The sequence below is a fragment of the Diadema setosum genome, chromosome 19, assembly GCF_964275005.1.
Source record: "Diadema setosum chromosome 19, eeDiaSeto1, whole genome shotgun sequence".
NCBI classification, from domain to species: domain Eukaryota; kingdom Metazoa; phylum Echinodermata; class Echinoidea; order Diadematoida; family Diadematidae; genus Diadema; species Diadema setosum.
This window is the reverse complement of record NC_092703.1, coordinates 2,464,648-2,488,977: the sequence shown is the minus strand read 5'-3', so window position 1 is coordinate 2,488,977 and position 24,330 is coordinate 2,464,648.

Below are 24,330 nucleotides of genomic sequence, written 5' to 3'. Positions count from 1 at the left end.
GTTGATCAATCACATGACTGGAGGTAAAAGTCGAATATGCAGTTAAGTTACGTCTTGTGAGAGTACTGACAAAACTGACGACCTACGTAAACATATGTTACGCGTTCATGTAATTTTTTTGTTTATTCACATGTTCCATAGGGTCAGGGGCAATTCTTATTACCCCTGGACAATTACCAAAGGCCTGTAGGTATTTGTGCGGGCCTATAATGAAATACCTACTCACCAAATGGCTATAACGGGAGCGTATTAGCCGTAGAGCTAAGGGCGCCGCCGGTAGGAGTGGTAGACGACCGTGACGACCGTGACGAAAGTAGAATTCACTAGGGCACCTGATGAGGTGGACAGTGTCCTCATACATACTAGTATTGCACTTCCCGGAAAAGCACTGGGTGTCTTATATAAGACGACAGTGTCCCATAGAAATATATACAAAAGATCCAGCGACAGCGTGGAATAGCCTCCGAGTGTCGCGGCTAGCACAAGCGAGAGTATGTCCACATGTACACAGTGATGTCGCACACGTGAATCAAGAATCAGGAACTGAGATATCGTGATTAAGTCATTCACATATCTGTGGATATTTATTTTGCTTACTTGTTAGGAAAATACCAAAAATAGTACCAGATCTCTATATGTCAGATCTGAAAAAGAAAGCAAAATCTCAATCGTGTTGGAGTGGTCACATTCACTGCCCCCCTCCCCCCCCCCCATTCCCCTATTTCTGGTTTTCTTACTCTTTTCATAGAAGCAAATCTCGAATATCTCACCAAAAGTGGGCACCATAGCTCTGAGGTTCAGGCCTGAAAATGCAAAATCTCCCATGTGTTAGAGGGGGCCTATCCCCTCCCACACCCTTTCACAGCGCATTTCCTTGCATGAATACAAATGCTTCTTACTTTTTTGACAGAAGCAAAATTACAATATTTCACAAAAAATGTATACATGTACCTATATCTCTGAAGTATATATACAGGTTTGAAGGGGCGTCGATCCTGGGGGGGCAGGGGGTAGCTCCCCCCCCCCCCATAAAAGAACTGGAAGAGCAAATATATCATTTTATTTTCCATTCATAATTCCCGAGATGGGAAGATTTCCTTGCCTTTTTGGTAGAAAATTGTCCAAATATTTCACCCAAAGTGAGCACCAAATTGTCGAATTTCAATTCTGAAATGCAAAATCTCTCTCACGTGCAAGCCAAGGGCGCCGGAAGCGGGGGGGGGGGGGGCAGGGGTGGCACTTGCCCCCCCCCCCCCAAACAAAATGTTGGGGGGGGCAAAACGAGTTTTTGCCCCCCCCCCCCCCCCCAAAGTGCCCCCTGTAACAAATAATTAATCACTGATTTAAAGACCAAAATGAACAATAAAGGCATATTTCTTGTCTAAATGTTGTAATTTAATAACTGAAAATGCAAATTTTTCGCCCCTAACGGGGCGAAAGTGCACTAACAACATACATTATTGTATCTATACACTAATAGTAACTTATGAGTAAATTTTGTGTATAGATGGTAGCCTCGTGTCCTCGAGTGTGCCCGCTGAAACATAACTTTAGTAATAAAAACCTTACATATTTCATTTTCTTCTTTGCTTTCTAGTAGTATAAGAATATTTTTTATTGTTCGAACGATGCGATCACGTTTAAGCTTTTAATGAGTACATTTCAGATAAATTGCAAAGTGAAAGTGGCTCGCTCTATAAAAGCGACTTTTATAAAAAGTCCCTTTTACAAAAAGTCCCTACCGTGGGAGGGGGTATCCCCCTCCCACACCCTCCCCCGCTCGGTCGCTTCGCTCCCTCGACGAGGATCTCACAACATCACATAATATACCCCCGTATGTTAAGATCATGGTCCTTCCAACTGATTTTTTTTCAATATGTTAATTCCATAGAAATTTGCTTTTAAATGTTCTATAAAGGCGACTTTTATACTCTGTTTTTACAAAAATTCCCTACTGTGGGAGGGGGTATCCCCCTCCCACACCCTCCCCGCGCTCGGTCGCTTCGCTCCCTCGCCGAAGATCTCGCACCATCACATTATTAATGTACTCCCGTATATTATGATCATAGTAACAACTGATTTTTTCAACATGTTAATTCCCCAGAAATTTGCTTTAATTCTCTGTAAACGCGACTTTTATACTCTCTTTTTACAAAAAGTCCCCACCGTGGGAGGGGGTATCCCCCCTCCCACACCCTCCCCCTGCTCGGTCACTTCGCTCCCTCGCCGAGGATCTCACACCATCACATTATTATGTACTCCCGTATGTAATAATCACAGTCCTACGCACTGATTATTTTCACCATGTTTAATTCCTTAGAAATTTGGTCTATAAACGCGACTTTTGTACCCTGTTTTACAAAAGCTCCCTGCAGTGGGGGGGGGGGGGGTATCCCCCTTTCCACCCCCCCCCCCCCCGCTCATTCGCTTCGCTCACGCGCCGAGAATCTCACATCGTCACAATGTGCCCCCCTTGAGATTTTGCCCCCCCCCAAAAACCAGAAGTGTTCCGGCGCGCTTGCTCACGTGCTAGGGGGATGCCCCCTCCCACACCCTTCCCCGTTCGGTTTTTTTCCTGTAGACTTTTAGTACACTTTTAGATTGTTCAAAATGTTTCAGCTGAAAAGAATTTTCATCTGAATTCTAAAAATGCAAAAGCCTCGTCTCCTATGCAGAGACGTCGATCCTGTAGGACGTGGGTGGGGGAGGGCAAACATGTCATTTTGTTCCCGAATGATTCCCGGAGTGAGGACAATTTTCTCAGTGTTTTGATAGAAATCTGTCCAAATATTCTATCCAAAGTGGTCAACAGATTACTGAATTTCAGTTCTGAAAATGCACATTCTCTCTAGCGTCGGAGGGGGATACCCCCTCCCGCACCCTCCCCCATTCGTTTCATTCCCTATAGATTCAGTTTTAGATTGACAGATCTCCAAATGTTTCAACTAAAGTGTGCACCAGGTCTGTCCCTTCAGTCATGTCAGTTTGAAAACAAGAGCAAAAGTTCCGTCGGATGGGAGGGTCCATATAAGTCCATATTTGCCAAATGGAGATATTTGCGATTAAAGTTCAAGAAAAATAAAGAGAATAATAAGAAAATTTTTGCTTCTTTTGACCATAACGTCAAAAATGTACCTTTATATGTAGTGACCAATATATCATTTAAAAGGTATTATTTTGTACGTTATGACAGAGACCGTACTTCGAAATCTTCAAAAATGGACTTATCGGTTTTTGCGAACAAACTCTTCATATATATATATATATGTATATGAAAATTCACACAGTGCATTACAATATATGTATATATATATATATATATATATATATATATATATATATAACTTCATACTCATAGAATTTCGGAAAGATTAAAACAGTGTTTTTTTTTCTTAATCAGCGTTAGAAAAAAAGGGCCTCTCAAGCGGCTTACGGCACATGTCATTTTGCTTGCGAGTACGTGACTCGATTTCCAGTGCACCGGTACAACGCGAGGTTCAACAGAGGCTTCGTTTGTTTGAAAAGCACAAAAGCCGAATTCAGAACTATTTGCTAAGCGAGAAGGGCGCGCCTGTCAATCGATAGTATAAGGACCCCAACCATTTACGGAATTACGTCCGGTCAGCCGACAGGGTGCATGCTGTCTATTGATTGTTTCATCTACGCTGAAGTCATCTCTTCTTTTTTGTGTTGAAATGTTACTGATTCTTTATAGTATTAGTCTTAAAACAATTTCAGATGTTTTGAAAGTAGTTTAAAACTTTATGTAAATAAAACAGCAGGGCATGATGGATGTCATACAAAAGTAGTAATAATTTCTATTGATGCAACTGCGTCTCCTTTGCGCCATATGCTCAATACTTCTACTGAACAGCACATTTTTCAAAGTTTACATTAAATGTGGCCAAAGTGACATCATTTTTTTTTTGTCATTGAAAGGACTTTAAATAACTACAGACCTGTACTAATTTTATTCATTTTTAGTAAAATATTAGAACAAATAATATTTGATAAAATGACAGCAACCTGTTTTTCCTGGAAAAGGTGTATAGTGATTAATCAGTTTCAGTTTATCAATCCTGATATTGGAAAGTGCAATCACGTTTGGTTTTTTTTTTTTTGTTCGTTAGTTTGTTTGTTTTCCTTTTTTTTCCCAAATACTACATATAAATTATTTAAAGACAATTAATTTGATTTTTAAGTCTCGGATTGTAAATGTTGTTATTTAATAAATATTACATGACGCTGAGATTGAAAGAGTTTTCGGTGATATAATTAATGAATGTCTACATTGGGCAGATCATATCAATCATATTCCTTTTAAATATTAAGTATTAACTAATCTGGAACATAATGTTACATTACCATTGAAATACTTACTAAATTTATATGATAGTATGATTATATCACATTTAGCAATCATTTAAAACTGCATGGGGTAATTTTGCAATTGCCATGTATTTATCGAAGAAACTTTTTAAACTTCAGAAACGTGCAACACATATCATAACAAAATCACATTATTTGACACATATCAAAGACGATTTTAAAGCTGCATTTATTGAATAAATATATTGTAAACAAATTCCAGATTGCTTCATTTTGTCTTCCTTCACAAAGATCTATTTCCTATTTATTACTTTATTTATACTTCCAATGCAATTTTATATAATTTATGTAAACACAAAATTTCCAAAAAAGGTATATTCATTTTTGTAGACATAATTTCTCACAAAAGTCCCGGAATTTGGAATAGCATGATAGATAGGATTGAACATTGTCCAACGATTTTAAAAAGGAATAATTATGTTCTTTTTTATCTTTTACACAAAGAATAATGTGCAACACACTCTACTATTATATATAAGGACATTGATTCTCTGTTGTTCGTTCGTGTATTATTTTTTGTTGTTTCTGTTTAGCTGGTTTGCATTTGTTTATGTTTGTAGCAAAATTCAACAGGAAAAGTATAAAAGAGAAATAGCTTTGATAGGTCAGTGGCTTGTAATCCCCCACATCTGCATGTGTTTGTGTTGTGTGTGTGTGTGTGTGTGTGTGTCAGATGATATGATTTATTTCAATGTATTTTATGTAATACTGCGCATTGCATTTTAGATACATATATCTTTAACGTCAGATATCAGGTGATACATATGGTGTCCTTTTTGCATATGCTGTATCTCCTGAAAGAGGATGTGAAAAGACTTGGAATTCACTTGAGACATTATGGCAATTCTTATGTAAACGGCATATCATGGCAATAAGTGGGAAAATATTGCGAATCGCAGAATTTCCTCATTTTATCAAGCAAAATGCTCACAAACCTTGGGATATAAACACTGGTGTCTGGGTGAAGACATTTGTTTTTTGTTGACAACTGCGTTGCAGTGGTGACCACATATGAAAATTCAAGACGAAATTTTGCATCAAACTATTGATCTTTTTTTTTTTTAGCAAAACTCATGCAATTCAGAACACGTACTGTTCTTTTGAACAGTGGGTGCAGGTCACATGTTCCAAATGTATGAGAAACTGCGTCGCCATAGTTTAGTTATTGGGCTTCCATTTTCGTCCAATTTCGGACGAACGCTGGGCAGCCACTAGAAGCTCCTGCCATTATGCCTCCTTACTATTATTTAGATCAGCACGTAGTACTTAGCTACGATGTTGGCGCTGTATCGTGCATGCTTACAGCGACGTCCGCATCATGCATGCATGTACATACTGTACAGCATGCATATAATACAGCATTACATAGAGGCAGACAGCTTGGAATCACCTGTCATATGTACGGCGAGTTGATTGGTTTATATTAAAGGTCATGTTTACCTTTGGGAGCAGTGAAAAAAAAAAATAAGATATCACTTTTGATGTAAATGTGTAGGTCAGTTGTATCACAAAACATCCTACCATATAAAATTTTTGCAATAAAGTTTGAAATATAAGGAGATATCGCAATTTTTTTTTTCACTATACCATAACTGTAGACGGTTTAGCCTGGACGCATTTTTATCATTATTATAAGGTGGTACAATCATTGTATATACATTCTTTCATGTTATACTTTACGCACCTTAATTTCTGTTATCAAAAAAGTGATGTTCATATCTTTTTTGTCGGAAAATGAAATAAAACATTGAATTGAATTGAATTGAATCATAACTATTGTTCACATGTAGTATATTTAACAATACTAAACATTGATTGCATTGGTTCAAATTTTTACATTTGTTGTTTCTTTTCCTAACTCACATTTCAGAACAATTTTGAAGTACTAATGCTGGGTTTTTGTTCTTCTCATGCAAATGATAAATTATGCCTTTAACTTATCGGAGAGTGGCGTTTATCGGTTTCTGCAACAAAACACTGATTTTATGTTCAGTTTTCTCCCACAAATTCAGATTTATGTAGATTAATTTTGATGAAAATGGTCCTGTTTTTTAGAAGAAAATCTTCGTATATATCATAGAATATATATGCATATTATACATATATATAAAACCGTCCATCACAAAACCAAATAATTGTCGCATCACTTGATTTTACTCGAGGACTAAAAAAAATAAGGGTGAAACGACTCAACCAGGTCAATTTTGATTTCTTTTTTTTTCTGGAGGAACTGTACCTCATCTACAGAATTCCTAAGTCTTGGATCATATGTGACCGTGCACCACAAAACGAACAAAAAGTCGCACACACTGATTTTGTGTGAGGACTGAAAATAGGTGAGATGGGTCAACCTAACCGATCTAAACTTTTTCATATTTTCTAAAAGAGCAAGTCTTCTTCTACATTGTGCTAAAATTTGGGATCATAAAACAGGCAGGAAAGTGTTTTTTAGCAGTTTATCTTGAACATTTTTCGGTGGAATAGTGTGATTAGGTGTGTTTTTAGAGTCCCCTTTTAATTTCTTAAAAAAACCTTGTACACACTCATCACTTTCAGCTCTAATAACTTTTGAAAGGATAATGCTACTGCTTTGAAAGTTAGCATCAATTATAAACACAATGTGTTGATAAGGCACGCTTAATTTCAGTTTAATCTGATAATCCCTTCATTGTTATTACCCTGGTGGTTTACATCCTTTTTTTTTCTCATTAGTTGCACAGCCAGCGCGGCTTGGTAAAGATTTAGCGCTTGAATAGACACTGCGCTTGAGAGCCTCTTTTCTCAGTTGACACTTTTTCTGAGTGTGTTTTTTATTTCCACTATTTAGATAGTATAAGGGAGTCCATTTCATTTGTGTTATACATGATTTTAAAGCTTAAAGTCTGCTCTTTTAGATAATGCTCTTAACTAAAATTTCATGTCTGGCGACTTTCTTTGCGTTTGGTGATGCAGGGTCACATATATATAGATATATATATATATATATTTACACTCACTTCACTTCCGACATGAATACAAACTGAGAATGGTGTATGCGTGTTCGTGGATTTATTGGAGAGTACAAGTTCACCAAAGAAAGACCAGGAAGAAAAGACTAGGTCAAATGCCATGACTTTCCAGGTTTTCCATGACCCGTATGAACCCTGGAGTCCAGTCATACATGTATCAATGAAACCTCGCGGTACATATCGATGTGCCCACGTTATTGTGAGTGGGCAAAAGGCAACAAAAACGGATCACTCCTAGCTTATATAACCAATGTTATAGGTTTTACCTAAATCAAAATACATGCCTGTATTAATAAAATTTGTTCCCACGTCACCTGCGAGTGAAAGAGACAACTGGCACATAGAAAAACAGAAACAAATCACACCTAGCTCATATTATGTTGCCTATCCCGCTTCTGAGGTCTTTTAACCATAACTCTATGCCAACATCGGATAAGTGTATATGCCATCCTGACGGTAAAGAGTGGTGCCATGATGTCAGATGGCTTGATGCGTAATAACAGGAGCCCCTGTTTGCCGACACCATGCGCGTGCTCACTTGTTCATAGCCACGCCAACCCTATCAGCCCGACTCTGGTCGGAATCTGCAAAATGGGCATATGCCCTCCTTGGCAGGATTTGTGCCGGCGTGTATTGGGTTTGGGAGCATACCGAGCAACCCTCCTTGCTCTTGTCGGTACCGGAGGAGCGCTGGCCGATGCAATAATTTAAGCGAGAGCCCAAAATTAATTTTATCTCCATGAAATCCACGTACAGAATGATCCCTTCTCATGTTAGCTAAGCTTTCCCACACTAAATATTAAATTTTCCCACGCGCAATGTTATGCGTACACTAAGGCGGTTCCGCCATCGGGAACCATCAAAGGAGATCACGTGTTCATGTTTCCGGCCGCGCCTTTTGCCGTATACCGCCTGCCATCAGACCCGACTGGGCGGCGCGGAAAACAAGCCAGTGAGCGAGTGTAAACCCCTTTTAACGACTAGCGCCGTTAAAGGAAATATATTGTATATATACATTGGTGAAGAGCGTGATCAGGTATGCCCTAGAGGCCCATTTTCACTTATTAAACATCCTTTGCACAATTTTCACGTACACCTCTAACATGCCATGAAAAGATAATGCTACTGCTTCATATTAATTATGCCAGAATGTGTTTATTGAGAATGCTTATTTTCAGTTTAATCAAATAACCCCTTCATTGTTGTTGCTCAGATGGTTTACATCCTTCTTTTTTTTTTTTTTTTTTGTCTCAATCATCCCACAGCTAGCACGGTCTGGTAAAGATTTAACGCTTGAATAGACCCTGTACTTGTGCCTCTTTTCTCAGTTCACACTTTTCCAGAGTATGTGCTTTCTTTCAAATATTTAGATAGGTTAGGGAGTCCGTTTGAATTAAGTTATACATCATTTTAAAGCTGAAAGTCTGCTCTTTAAGAATCTGCCCTTAACTAAAAATCCATTTCTGGCGACTTTTTGTTGGTTTTTTCGATGCAGGGTCACATTTGTTCTATTGATCATCATAATCTCTTTGTCTACTCAAATATGCCAAATGTTGTTATTGTCTACTAATAACAAAATCAATAAGAAAAACAGCAAACTCTTCCTGATATGGCTTCCGGAAATAATACCTAAACACTGTGTCGACAAAAATATGTCTGTAGTCATAAGATAGAACACGACGAAGTCATAAACATTGTTACCCATGGGACTGCACGTCACCTAGGTAAAATTCATGGTTTTTACTGGTTGTCTTGTCTGCAATTTTCTGTACCAGATGTACAACAACAAGCCACATTTCTCTGTGACCGCTTAAGCAAATTGAATGGGGTTTTCTGCAAAATAGAGCTAAGATGTTTTATTTTAAGACCCTGAAGTAGCATTTAGACAGTTTAATCATATTGGGTGTTATCAATGCGAAAATCTGATTGTATTTTTTTTTTTTTGGGGGGGGGGGGGACATACTGTACTCCTTTGCCGCAACGCCATAATGATAAATATTAACGAAGGTTTTAGTATTATTTATCCTTAAAGTGAGTAATTATCTCAAAGTCAAGAAAGTGCAATGTCTTGATACCCTTGTCTTCTTGAGAAAAAAGAAAGTCTGTTTGATTTTCGTGAACTCGTCATGTCACAATTCCACAGTATTTTTTTTTATACTGTGCAACGATGCGCTTCAATTTCGCCATCCTTATTTAACTAGAGGATACTTTCCTATGGGCGTGTCAACCTTTGGCTTCTTGTCGACGATTGTCTGTGGTATGAATACGGAATTGCCACTATTTTTCTTTTTGGTATACTAGTGTGCTTTAGTGTCTGTGGAACTGTTAAAATAGTTGTTACACTCTCGATACGCCTATTGATCCTATGTAAAGTTTGGTCATTTTAAATTTAGGTAAGGGCAGAATATTGTTAAGGCTGTCCCGCATGGGTATATAGGGCCGTTTAAGGTCCTTCAGAATTGCACTATTAATGATTACTACCATAATCTTTAGAATCATCATTGAAGCTATAAGTAATGGCTGTTGTTTTGAATATCTCTTTTTCCCTTGTTTGTGACGGGATAGGGAAATCGCCAAACTGCTAGTGAGTCAGAAGAATTGGTGGTCATTGGTGACTGCTTCAAGCGCAAACCACATTGATGGCATGAGAAAGCTCATCAAAAATATGCCAGGTAAGTTCCTCTTCATTAAACATTGTTAAAAATCATTTTTCCTTATGCCTGTATAGGGACATGGTCTTTGTCGTTTCCCCGACACGCAGGACATACATTTGTTTTCTTTTATTTAGATTGCGTTTGGTTACTCTTATAGCAATTGTTCACACTTTCTTTCTCTGCCTACAGTACAGTCAATGGTTTGTCAACTTGACTGAACATGAAAAGTGGAAATAGTGTGTTTTGTTGTAGCTCTGAACCCCAATGTGATAAAATTCTAAGTCTAATTTTAAGACAGGTCATACCACAGTAACAAATGCATTCATTCAGAAGTATCTATTCAATGCAAGTCGTCAATGGACTGACCCCAATGTATTTGCAATCTTTGATATCAAAATGAAATTCTTTTTTTTTCAAACAAGGTATGCAAATACCTGTAATCTCAATATTAAACTTCCCAGAACTGAATATTAAAAGAAATCTTTTCATTGTCGTGAATCTAAGACTTGGAACAATTTACCTGAGTTCATCCGAAATGCCACCTTTGCCAACTATTTCAAACGGCAATGTAAAATGCTTAGCTTAATTGATAGACTTAAGACATTTTGTGCGCATGGGTGTGGTTGTGTGTAGGTAATTGTGCGTGCATGCATGTGTGCGTGTACGGGTTTTGATGCGTGTCGGTGTACTGGTGTGGAGGTGAAAGTGTGTGTGCGTGTAAGTGTGTGTGTATGTGAGGTTTGATTTGATTGTATTTTTTTTTGTTCCTTTTTTGTTTCAGTGGCTTGTGTACAACCCTTTTCTCGTGTACGCTCTATATGGACTTATATAATCTTGTGTTTTATGTTCCCTTTTTGTTACCGTGTTTGTAACTTTGTGTTTTTTTACTCTAATTGAATTTTGTACGTGATGCAGGGCCCCTTGGCAGAGCAGTTCCGAGTGAGCTGAAAGAGATACCGTGCTAAAAGAAAACTGAACAAATAGATACATAAATGCACATCAGGATTGTTAAAACAAACATGGATTTTTTTTTTAAAGATGAAAACCATTATACAATAAAATTTAAAATGATGGATTAACGTCGTGTTTCAATCAGGCTATATTGATTTTATTCCGCGTCCATTGGGATATCTTTCATATCAGCATATCATATTAACAGAAGCACAAGCATATTCTTGTTTATTTAGAGTTCTACAATTCTTTTCTCTGCCACAAACTTAAGCTGTCTCTAGTCTGTTTATTGATTAAAAAAAATAATTGACTCCTGTTTACAGCGCGGGTGCCAAGCTAACTGATTTATTAAAAGGGTACATTGATATTTCCCGTTTTCTGTTGAATCTTAAAAATATATGTTTCCAGACGTAGCCGAGCGAGTGATGGACCGCTGCTTGTGTAAGAGCGCTGGTGGAGGGGTGAAGTTCCACTATGAGTTACTTGAAGACTCGTTCTCTGACTGGGGTAAGATTAGACAAGGTCTCCTTTCAGGTTCCTTGTGGTTTGAAAGGCATTCATGGATTATTTAGTTTTTGGAGGCTAACCTCATTTGTAACTAATACTCTCAAAAGCAATAGGGTAAAAAGCTTCCACTCTTCCTCCTTCGTTTTGGTAGCAAATTTCAAATTAAGGTTAGAATATCACCTGCCTATGACATTCAGTAAGTATAACGTTCCATACATTTCATATTCAACGTTTAAATGTATTGTCACAAAAAAGGCTTGATTTTCTTAAATAAAGGGAATTATACATTCTGCGGGAAAGCTTAAGGTCTTAGAACGCAAATTCCCAATCTGACGGCGGTGTGTGTGTGTGTGGGGGGGGGGGAGCAAGTAATGACGTCACGCAGTGAATGAATCAGCACTGCGCTTCTGCGCTGTTGCTACGTAGCGCCGTGGTTCAAAGCGTGAAGTAGGCAAAGAGCAGCGAGATCTCTTCCTAACAGAATGAGGTTTATAAATATTTTTATTTATCAGTTTTGTTGATTTTTACTTAGTTACTGAATCTATCTTGCTTAGAAATAAGAATACAGATGGTTCTACACTTTTACGTGTGCTTTTTTGCCTCAGTTTCGACTCTCAAACAGTCTATAACTCGTGCTAAAACTAAAAGCTTAGACCAGGCGTCCACTAGGGCGCGGACAAGACGCGGACGAGACCCGGAATGCAAATTTGGTATTCCGCACTCCTTCGGCAACCTGTCCGCACGTTCCTGAACGTCTCCGCTCACTGTCCTAATGTCCGAGCGTTTCCGCACCTTCGGGAGAGAGAAAAATTTCCGCGTCCAAATTTTGATCGAGACCAAAATTTGGACGCGGAAATGAACTTCCTGACACCTTCGGCAACTTGTCTTAACGATGTCCTGAGGACATCCCGCCTGTCCGGAACCCTTCCGCTCCTTCCGCACACGCTCCCGAAAGAATCCCGCGGTGTGGGGAAGCTTCGCGAATGAAAGCGGAAGACACCAGGAATGTTTTAGGACAGCGCGGAGCCGATGCGGATCTATGTATGCAAGTGTCCGGAACCGATGCGGACATTTTGCGATTCAGACACGAAAGTGTCGACACGTTCCGCGAGCGTCATGCCAATGAAACAAAAAAAAAGCAAGAAGGAAGGCGAGGCCCCCATGCAAATATCCCCATCACAGCCACACCTTTCGTCTAGTGGTAAAGAACAGGTAAATCTAAGGAGTTCCCGGTCTCAGAAGGCAGAGAAGAAGGCAGTAGAGACTGTGCCAATAGCAACCAGAAAGAAGAGTAATCAGCCCCCTCACCTCCTAGTAAGTTTATGTTGATTTGATCTTTTCAGAAATTATTTTTCATATGAGTGACTTTCACGGTTGCCATTACCTACTATGGTACATTTTCTTTTATGTTGTTTTCTTATTTTATTTGCAAACAAACTAGGTTTTTCCATGTGACAGCCCAGCTGAAAAATCACAAAAGTAGGTGAAAATACACTCAGAAAAAAAAAAGAGCATGTAAGCACTTTTTCAAGTTTACATTTCTCATAGAATTTTTTGCTAAATACTAATGTATTGTATAAACATGAACAAGTTGTCATTCATACGTAAATGCTCTTCTATGATACAATATAATTAGAACAAAAGACAAATTCATCACAATAAAAAGTATGAATTCAATTGCAAAAATATACCTATGGTCTCATTACAATGCAATATCTTTGAAGCCCAAAATAACAATGAAAGCTAAAAATAATGGAGGAAAATGAAGAATTTTCTGTCAAATCAAAATTTAAATGAAATGAGAGAAAAAGCAATATCAACATAAGTAATAGGGTTTTTAATTGATTTCTCAAATTAGGAATACTTTAAATCATATTTATTTCTTGTATTTGTCTCATCTATTCTTACATAACTAAACTGAATGAATGAAAGAACTGTATTGTGTTCATTTAATCATATCTGTGCCTCTGTATACCATTTGAAGTTTGAGTTGTCAAAAGAAAATAATCAATTTCCCTCTTTAGTTTCCCACTTTGATTTTGTTTGAGGTTATAAAGAGATAAAGAGAACGAAATCTAATTTTTGCTATTTCATTCATGTCTTTCATTGTGTTAAATTGGTCTTTTGTGATCATTGTTATCTTAAAGGGCATTTGCAAATGAAAGGCAATACGTCAATTTTTGCAATGTTAACTTTTGTGCCTTGGAGGACACAAACGAATTTTTCCACCCATGCGTAAGGTTTTGTGTTATATTGACCTACTAGGTTAGTAGCCAATTAAATTACCCTTAATAAAATGGTATTTATAAAACATTGATTTTCATCAAGATCTCCTATGAAAATTATGAACTCAAAAAAGTGTTTAATTTCTTTCTTTCTGAGTGTATATATTTAAGTACACTCTAAGCATCACAAATCATTTCAGAAATATTTTGTACCTGAATGATTTTCGTAGTTGTTATTACCTAATAATTTTATCTTTTCTGCTGAACCCCCCCCCCCCAAAAAAAAAAAATGAAAGTAGGTTAAAAATATTTCCCCACTTTTACACTTCATTGACAATAGTAAGCTCTCAGCATGGAAAAAAAATAACTTCTCGAACTTGAAATATTGCAAACTGTTCAAAAGTGATCAAAATAAGAGATAGTTAGAGATGCACAACTCATTAGAAAGAGAGAAAGAAAAACAAATTTAAAGATTAGGATCATTTTGGCATGCTCTGCAGAAGTATCAGACAAAACATGTACTTCACGATGGATAAAGCACATGTCTAAAAAAAAGGGGAAAAAAAAAATATATATATATATATTATAAACACTAAACAAAGAGTAAGTTCCCCCTAAAACAAACCTCTGTAATTTATGAATCAGGAACCTTTGAGGAAATCTGAATACATGATTATGTAGCTGTATTTCTCGGCTACCTTTCATGTGAAATTCAGTGGATATCACTTGGTCACGCTTGATTGAGCATGACTTAAAGTCAAAATGGTCACTTTTTGAAGTTCACAAGCCCAATTTTGCAACTTTGATTTGGTGATATCGAAACAAATTTCAACTTTCCAGGATAAAAAGGCATGCAAAATATAATTCATGTGCTTCTTATCGTACCATGTGACTTGTGCACCAATTTCACGGTTGAGTGAACACGGGGTGAAAATTACCGAAATGGCCGATTTGACATGTTTCTCGTGGTAATTCCTGTCAATTGAGATTGAATTCGCATGTTGAACAGTTTAGGTTTGTTTTAGGGGGAACTTACTTTTTGTTTAGTGTTTGTATATGGTTCAAAAAGTCTGAGCATGTCTCAGTTTCGGTTGAGTTTCCATGTGACTGTAGGTAGAGAAAAAATTGTTCTCCCAGATGAGACAAATTAAAAAAAAAAAAAATGAGTCGTCAGCCGACATGCAGACAATCCTATTCTTCGACTTATGGTGGTCACATTTGTAAAATAATATCGACCAATCATATAAAATCAGCAGCTACTACGGAAGCACAACAAGGAGCATCAATGACGGCTAGCAGTCAAATGAGGAAAATTCAAAGTCAGTGCCCAAATTTATACCTTTCCATTTTCCTGGTATTGTCCGCAGTTTGTCCGCATGTCTGACTTATGTTGTCCGGAAGGCATCTTGAGTGTCCGCGTTCGTTCCTAGTGTAATCCTAGATGTTTCCGCGCTGTCCGGCTACGATTAGCATATTCCGAGGTATTTAGAATTTGCTTCCGCAACCCTTCCTGGGCTTGTCCGCGCCCAAGTGGACGTCCGCCCTTATAGAACATGAGGCTACGGTCACAACCCCTAAAATCAGCCTGCTCGGCGACCAGTCGGCGAGTTTTAGCCAATTTCGGTCAGACAGCGACCGGGGATCGACCAGTGACCGACCAGGCACCACTGATTTTTAGGGCGTCGGTCGGTCGCCGCTGAAGTTTTAGCGCGGAGTTAAAATTTCAGCGGCAACCGACCAAGTTTTTATTCGCTGCCTAAAATACGCTTGGTTTCCGAGCGACAATCGAGCGGTGGCCGTCGAGCGATTTAGGAAACAAAATTAATGGAGGCAAAAATTACAAAAGCACAGAGCAAACCAAGGAAATAGATCGGGCGGTCGTCGTCCAGCGATTTAAGCACTAAAGATTATGAAGATGAAAATGACAGAGGCACTAAAAAAACCCAGGGACTAGATGGGGAAGAGAAGCCAGGGAATCGTGGAAGAAACAGGGGGAGGAATAGAGGCAAAGAAACCCCACCAACATCTCAACATCTCAACATCTTGGCAACCAACATGAGGACATGGTAGACAGGGACAACCACTTTCTGGCAAAAGAGATGAAAGCTAAAAGTTAGTGTCGATATGTAGACTTTGTGGTTTGGCTATGCTATCATTTTTAGAGGCCTGTTGGATGAAGAAGTACTGAATGACAAGACATGGAGAGATGAAAATAGGAATAGATGTTTAACATAGCCTAGAAGCAAACAAATATATTTTGGAAAATTCTTATCTATTCTAATTTTTTGTTCCATCTTGGGTTTTCCTCCCTTTTGTTTGATTTCCGAATTTCAAGGTTTAAGGCTCGGTCCCACTGCACTTACGGATGCAAAGAGGATGTAAAACGTAAAAAAAAAAAAAAAATCTTGCCATCCGTTGGAAAACGCTGTGGTTTCACATAACTGAGATTTGGTGATTGGTAATTTAAAGCCCAAAGAAAGTTCTGGTACGCCTGCAAAAGTTGTCAAATTTTGCTCCAAAATGTGAACGTATGCCTAGGAAATGTGCGGAATAACGCTGTAGTAACAAGATATTCGATGGGTAACGACGAAAATGGGAAATATTAACCAAAAACGTTCAGTCTCAGAACTTACCCGAACGGGGTCAGGCTAGACTCGGACTCGGGGATAACTAGGCCTCGCTTTGCTTGACGGCGGGATGAGCTGTCCCTATAGCCCTCTGGATTGTACAGCGTTGTACTATGCATATGGGAGCGACCTGTATAAACTACATTGTACATTGTAGCGTTCTGGCTACTCGCAGTAATGGTCCGAGTTGTTACAACGCGCGCATCAAAAACCTCTTTGGCGCGCATGCAAAATTAGTGTGCGCCTCTCAAGCACCTCTAAAAACAATCAAAGACGCTTGATAAACAACAACAAAAACTTCAAAGACCGCGCGTCTCAGCAACTGAGGTGATGTGCGTATACTAGAAAGGCTTGAGGACCGCGCGCTGTCCATTTGTTACAGGATTAGCACGCACTTTCCTGTCTGCTCATCAAGGCCTCGTTTGGTACCCGTAGTATTATAGAGTACTGATGAACATGGCGATCACGAACTGTGTGTAAATTGTCTGAAATAGGGTCGAGTTTTCCCTGAGACCGAGTAAGTCTGGAGCCTTCTGGAATAAAAGTCGGTCTACCGACTTTTATTATTTTTCTCAAAATACTCCAAAACGACTCATCATTCCGGCAAACCGCGTCAGCCAGGTAAGTTTCTTTGTAGACTCTTTCGATATATTGCAAGCAAATATGAAATGGTGCCAGACGGGTTCTCAGGCCCTTACCAGAACTTTGTTTTCACTTTAACTCCTAAATCTTTTGCCTCGAGTTTTATCCTAATTAAGTACATGTAATTAATTATCACATCACAAATCAAACGGTTACAGGAATAAACCCAGCCAGCGGTACGCCTACGGGACACCGAAGATGACCTATCAATCACCCGTCGGTCGCTGAGCGATTTCGTAAAAATCGGCCGGTGGCCGGTGGGAGGTCGTCCAGTTGCCAATCGGGCATCGCTCGGTGACTGTTCGGACTCTGCGCGGAGATGATCCCCATATTTCGCAGATTTTACCTAAAATCGACCGGAGACCGACAGGAAATCGACAGGGCATCGCTCGGGCATCGCTGGGGTTTTAAAGCCTGCTGGACATCTCCAAAAACATCAGCGGCGACCGAGCAGCCTACAAATCGGTCGGTCGCCTCTCTGACTTGCTCGTAAATCAGGCATCCCGTAGGGATAAACACACTAAAGCAAACAAGTTGCGCTAGGGGACTCAGTACTTGTCAATAGGGAGCTTTAGAATGTTGACGCGCGGACGTTTGAGACGACGCTTGCGCTGGTTGTTCTCCTCTTCCCTGCGTCGTGTAGAAAAGTAGCTTTAGATTACGCTGGGACGCAACGTATGAAGTAACTACATGAAGTAGTTTTCTACGTTGCAAACTGTGCGGACGTAAAAATAGCCCAGTACGCTTAGTGAAAAAGTCAGGCGACGCAAGCTAAAAATAGATCGACTTGACGCGCGCTTCTGCGCACGCTCAGAACATTTTTTTTTTCCCTCTGAACGTCCGCGCGTCTAAAGCTCCCTAGTGACTGTATTGGGAAACGCAAGTGGGTCCCTGGAGTCATACATGTAGTTAAAAGGAAAGGTCCGTTGATGTCCAAGATACAAGGACAAACAGGAATTTGGAGAAGGCATGTAGACCAACTGCTTCCTACACTAGAAACCGAAACAGAATTAGATCCGTTAGGAGAAGAGAGATCTAATCCCATCCAAAGTCTTAGAACAGTCCCATCAAGACATCCCATTCATCCCCAGGTCGAGTGGAGGAACTCCCCATGTCACCTGTAAACTCAGTAGAAAGCCCCCCTGATTCATTGCGGGAAGACTCCCCAGTAACACCAAGTGACACTGTTCCACAGGGAGGAGGTGAAGTTGCACAACCCCCAACACCTCCCATGTTGAGACGGTCGCAGAAAAGAAGAAAACCTCCAAATAGATTTTCTTTGTGACTTAGGATTTGGTTAGTCTTGAATAGTGGAGTAAATACATCCATTGTTTTTTGTTTACCAGGTATGATACAACGATAATAAGTCTTATCCAACTGTGTTTTCAGGTTTATGAATGTTATTATTACAGATATCTGTATGGATCTGCTATTTTTTTTTTTCTGTAGATCATTCTGCTTACATGACACCCAAACACGGATTTACATAATTTTGTTTTATGCATGGTATAAATACAGTATGTACTGATTGCGGTACATTATGTTGTTTTTGTTAAATAATAAGTTGTACAGTAAAAGTTACGATTTCTTTACATGTATTTTGTAAGCAGTAACTCCCAATTATTGTTAATACAGAAAAAGAAAGGAGAAGAGAATAGGAAAACGGATATTGTTTAAAAGGTTTTACGCACAATGTATCATGAATCATGTAGTATGTACACGTACATTGTATCTTAATATGTTATTTGGACTTATCATAATCTTTCTTCCCCAAATTATGCACAGGAACATTACCATACTGTTCAGTCGATGACTTTGTTTTTTACAAGAACGGTCTATACACATTTAAAATAAGCAGGGGTACAGGGGCAAAAAATATGGTTGGTAATGAAGGTGTTTTTTTTTTGTCTCGCCCACCGGAGGTGAAGGCGAGACTAAGGGATCCAAATGGAGTCCGTCCATCGTCCGTCCATCATCCGTCCGTCGTCCGTCCGTCGTCCGTCCGTCGTCCGACACAAATGTCATACGTTAAAGTTTACTTGCAAGACTGTCACAGACAGGAGTCAACGAACTTTTAGGGCCCAATGTTAAGTTTTTATGGCGTGTTTTGATTATGGCTCATAACTTTTGATCCCTTTGTCCCTTTGTGACCAAACTTGGATGGTAGATGTCCCTTGGAGAGGTAAAGGTCATCACAAGGTCAAAGGTCACATACAGGGGTCAACAAATTTGTAGGGCCCAATGTTAAGTTTTTAAGAGCGCGTTTCGATTGTGGTTCAGAACCTTTGCTTCCTATGTCCATTTGTGACCAAACTTGGACGGTAGATGTCCCTTGGGGAATTAAAGGTCATCACAAGGTCAAAGAAAGGGATCAACAAATTTTTAGGGCCCATTAAGTTTTTCTGGCGCGTTTCGATTATGGCTCATAACTTTTGATCCCTTCGTCTTTTTGTGACCTAACTTGGATGGTAAATGTTCCTTGGGAAGTTGAAGGTCACCACAAGGTCAAAGGTCATAGGCGGGTCAATGAACTTCTGGGAGTTAGAAAAATGTTAATTTCTTGTACGCGAATGGGCGAGACACAATTTGGCACTTGCCTTGTTTTAATTCATCAGCACATGCATGTTTCAAGAGTAGCTTTCGAGTATTTTCAGCTATAAAAAAATTCACGATTTCCAGGTATCGCATAGTTATTGCAAATTCAAACACATGGAACAAGGTACAATTTAAAGTTGGATATGTCATGACAATACTTGGTGTAATATGTTTTTTTTTTTAATACCCGGTATTTAAGATGAGATAAGTTTTCTCAGTGCGAACTTATTGATGGCATTATTGGTTTTGTTGTGTTAGTGATAATGCAAAACATACTGTAAGCGTTAATTTTGGTTACATATAAAATACAGTTATATTTTTGGACCGGAGAATAGCCAAGTCATTTTGTTGCTATATTGTACAACCCAAACCTATCAGAGATGTTTCTAAATTGGCAGGGGAGAGTTGTTATGTATCGGACGGCTTGTCATAATGTAAAGTCCATGTGCTGGCATAGAATAAAATGGAACCCAAATACCAGTCTCGCGCTGTCTGTTCGTAGTCGAGTCTTGGTATTTCTATGTCTTATATATATATATATATATATATATATATATATATATTTCTATTGATTTTCATTTTTTTTTACTTGAATAATCATAAATATGCATGGATATTCATTATATACCAAAAAAAAAAAATAGAAGACGTGGCAGACCTAATAAAATAAAAAAAAAATTTTAACGTTCATCAGAGACGGAGACGTAGCAGACATAATACAAACGTTTTGTAATGTCCACTTACGCAAAAAAGCAAAAACAAAACAAAACAAAAACGTGCTTTCTGGTAAACGATAAGTCTCAACTTTGACGTTATATGTTCGCTTTGAAAACGACCGTTTTAGACGAAGACGAACGGAACCTACAAAAGAAAATGGATAAATTATAATAATTACAATAATAGTGATAAATAAACGATAAGAAAACCATCAGTAAACCTGGCACCTAGCGCCCAGTTACAGTCCGCTCATCCCTGAGAAAACCATTCTCCCTGTTCAGCTCTCACTGCATTGTGTGGTCTTTATGACCACGTTACCTGCCTACGCCCTGACACAACGCGTCTACTTCATCGCGATCACAGCCCAAACTATCCCTCGTCGATAGCAGTTGTTGCTCTCCCTGTGCAGCTAACTGAAAAATAAAAGACATGCACAAGCTCACTTTCTAATGTTTCGAATCGTGTGTCCACGATGGCAGCATGATGAGTTCTCCCTTGGGGTACTTTTTCGTTAACGGTATTACATATCATTGGACTACTCAAAACTATTTCACACACCTGGACAGGATGTTGGCATTTCTTCTTCAAAGCAGTGTTATGCAACCTTACGATTCGTAAATACGAATGTAACAAATTACATCATCTGGCACCACTGCTTGGTGCCCAGCATCCTTCATTGTCATTTGAACCATACCATGTCTGGAAAAAATAAATATGTTTGGAGAGCTAACATTCTCCCCTTTTGGTAAATCAGATCAACCTGCCATTGAATAGACAAAGGGGTCATCAAACAATTTTTGCCTATAAGAGTAGAAGCTCATCTGTATTGGAAATTAAACTGAAACTAGCGTTAAAATTTGATCTCAATACACGATATTCACCTCCGGAATATTCAGCTGTTGACGCTACAGCCTTCATCAGCGGAATGACCCGTCTTTGCCTTGATCACGTGGTAGTCAATAAGCGGGTCGCAGACTTTCGGAAATTTGTACCGCACAAGTTTACAGAACATCTGAACTCGTTAGATCCAGACATCAAGTTCACAACAAAGGGAGAAACGGACCATTCGTTGGCTTTTCTTGACACAGAGTGACGGTGATCCATCTAGATGGATCTTTGATCATCAGGATCTACCCCAAGCCAACCCACACAAATCAATATCTCAACTTCAAGTCTAATCATAGCGTGGAACGCAAGTTTGGAGTAATTCATTCACTGTTTCATAGGGCTGAAACCGGCATTTTTGACCTTCAAGTAGGAGAGGAAGAAAAACTGAACATCAAAAAGGCTCTCTGAACTGCGGCTATCCACAATGGGCCTTCGATGAGATCAGCCAGCCTAAGAAGAAACAGTCCAGTACCATCACAGACTCTACAACTTCATCAAGAAGACAGATTGTAATCCTTTATGTCAAAGACGTTTCTGCTGGGTTACGTAGGAACTTCAACAAATTTGGCGTAAGGGTGAACTTCAATCACAAAAGGACATTACGCCAGTAATTGGTAGTGCCGAAGGTTAAACTGAGAAGGACATCACTGATCCCATGTATAGGCTCCCTTGCCAAGGGAGGACCTTCCAAGTTACTTGTCAGGAGTCATACGATGGCGAAACAGAGCGATCACTTAGGACCAGATTTCTTGAACACAGACGCCCCAGCTCCACTTCCTCTGAAGTATCACAACACATCCACACCGAGTCACCAGGAGATCACGTGGACCTGGATAATGTGGAGGTTCAAGACCTTGAACTTCGATACTTTGACAGCTTAGATAAGGACACAATCTACATCACGGCCTACCAACATTCTCTCAACAAAGACGGGGGGGGGGGGTACAAATTTCCGAAGTCGTTGACCCGCTTATTGAATGTCAGTTGATCAAGGCAAAGACGGGTCATTCCGCTAAAGAAGGCTGTAGCGTCAGCAGCTGAAAATTCATGTATTGAGATCAAAAACTGTAACACCAATTTCGACATTTGCTCATATTCTTTGCAATTTTAAGTGACAGTTACCATGCCGATACACTCTTTTTCTTCCTTTCCTTTTGCCCCTGGAAGATAATCGAAGCAAAAAGAAAGGGAAGACGGAACCACATGACAACGAAAAACTGGCGAGGTCAAAATATTTTAACAAACATGGAAAATTAACGGACGACGCGAAACTGCACAAGGAAACGGCGAGCTCCAAGGACATAGCGATGAAGCATCCTCTCAATATCATGGTGAGTTATATGGAACGCGGAAAGTACAACCTTGAGTTGATGACATACGCGGTTTAATCATGGCTACGTTTGAATTAAATACATTCACTTTTGATATGGCTCTCCATAGTACCAGTTACTTAATATTTTCTGGCGACGATTAACTCAGTTCTGGCCACAAACGTAGAGTTGTCCTTTCGGCGTTCGTAGTGTGCGCCCTGAAAGTACAAATTTGATTTGATTGCAACCACTATCAATTTGATGGTGGTCACTTTTGATTTAATGATGGTCACTTTTGATTTCATGGTAGTCACTTTTTATATTATGTTCACTTTTAATTTGATGATGGACACTTCCAATTTGATGGTTGTCACTTTCGATTCTGTGGTTGTATCTTTTGATGTAGTTATCACAATCCATTTGGATTTCCCTTTTAATCGCATTGTCACTTTTCGTTTGACAGTCACTTTAAAATGTGGTCGTCACTATCCATTTGATCGTCACTTTCGCATGACCAACCAGTAACCCGGATGCCACGCACTGACCAATAAGGTCTCTCCCTCGTTGCTAGGGGCGGAGTCTATCTGTGGCGCTAAATCCAAATCTTCGGACACGTTTCTGTTCCGTTGAAAGTGGGAAAATCATGATCCCGCTCTTGCCTTTCCTTTCATCATTTAGCTTCGAAATTTAGACAGCTGATAGACGCGATACAAGAGACTGCAAAATTTTGCCAAAAACAGAAATCCGATTGTTTTGACCGATTTTGATGATCTGACTTCAAACTCGATTTTCTCAGCTCAGCCTTTAGCGACTTTAGGATCGTTTTGTTGTGGTGGGTCACATATGTGACCCTGCACCTCAAAACGAACAAAAAGTCGCCAGACATGGATTTTCAGTTAAGGGCAGATTCTGAAAGAGCAGACTCTTAAGCTTTAAAATGATGTATAACTCAATACAAATGGACTCCCCTAACCCACCTAAGTACTGGAATGAAAGCAAACACTCTGGAAAAGTGTGAACTGAGAAAAGAGGCCCTGAAGTACACGGCCTATTCAAGCTCTTAATCTTAACCAAACCGTGCTAGTTGTGCCTTGAAAGGGACAAAACACAGGATGTAAACCACCGGAGCAACAACAATGAAGGGATTATCAGATTAAGCTGAAACTGAGCATGTTCTATTAGCACATTCTGCCCATGATTACTATCAACTTTCAAAGCAGTAGCATCACCCTTTCCAAATTTATTAGACTTGAAAGTAAAGAGTGTGCAAAGGAATTCAAGACATGAAAAGGGGCCTCTAAGACAAGCCTGATCATTCTACTCTTCCCCCAAAAAGGGTTGTAGAAAAACTGCTAAAAACACACTTTCCCATTCACGTTATGAATTCAAACTGAAGAATAATATAGGATAGCTCTCTCAGAAAATATGAAAAACTCAAGATTAACTTTGTTGACTTTTTGTTTGTTTTGTGGTGCACGGTCACATATACTTACATATTTATATACGTTTATGACGAACCTCGACATCATGTATGTTCAGAAGTTCCTAACTTGTCACTGACAGGACAAAAAGAAGGATTATTTCAAAACACATGTATTTGCCTCTGTTTCTATTATGACCAACCAATAAATCTAGCAATACGGTTACAGCAGGAAGGGCTTTCTGCACAGACCTTCAAAATTTTCCCGATGAATCATTTAATTTGTGAAAAGACTATTGTAAAAGATGAAAACAACGTTAAGATAGGATTATGTTACAGGAGTTCTCCAACAAACCTATTGAATTTGGAAATGGGGCATAGCAATTCAAAAAGAAGT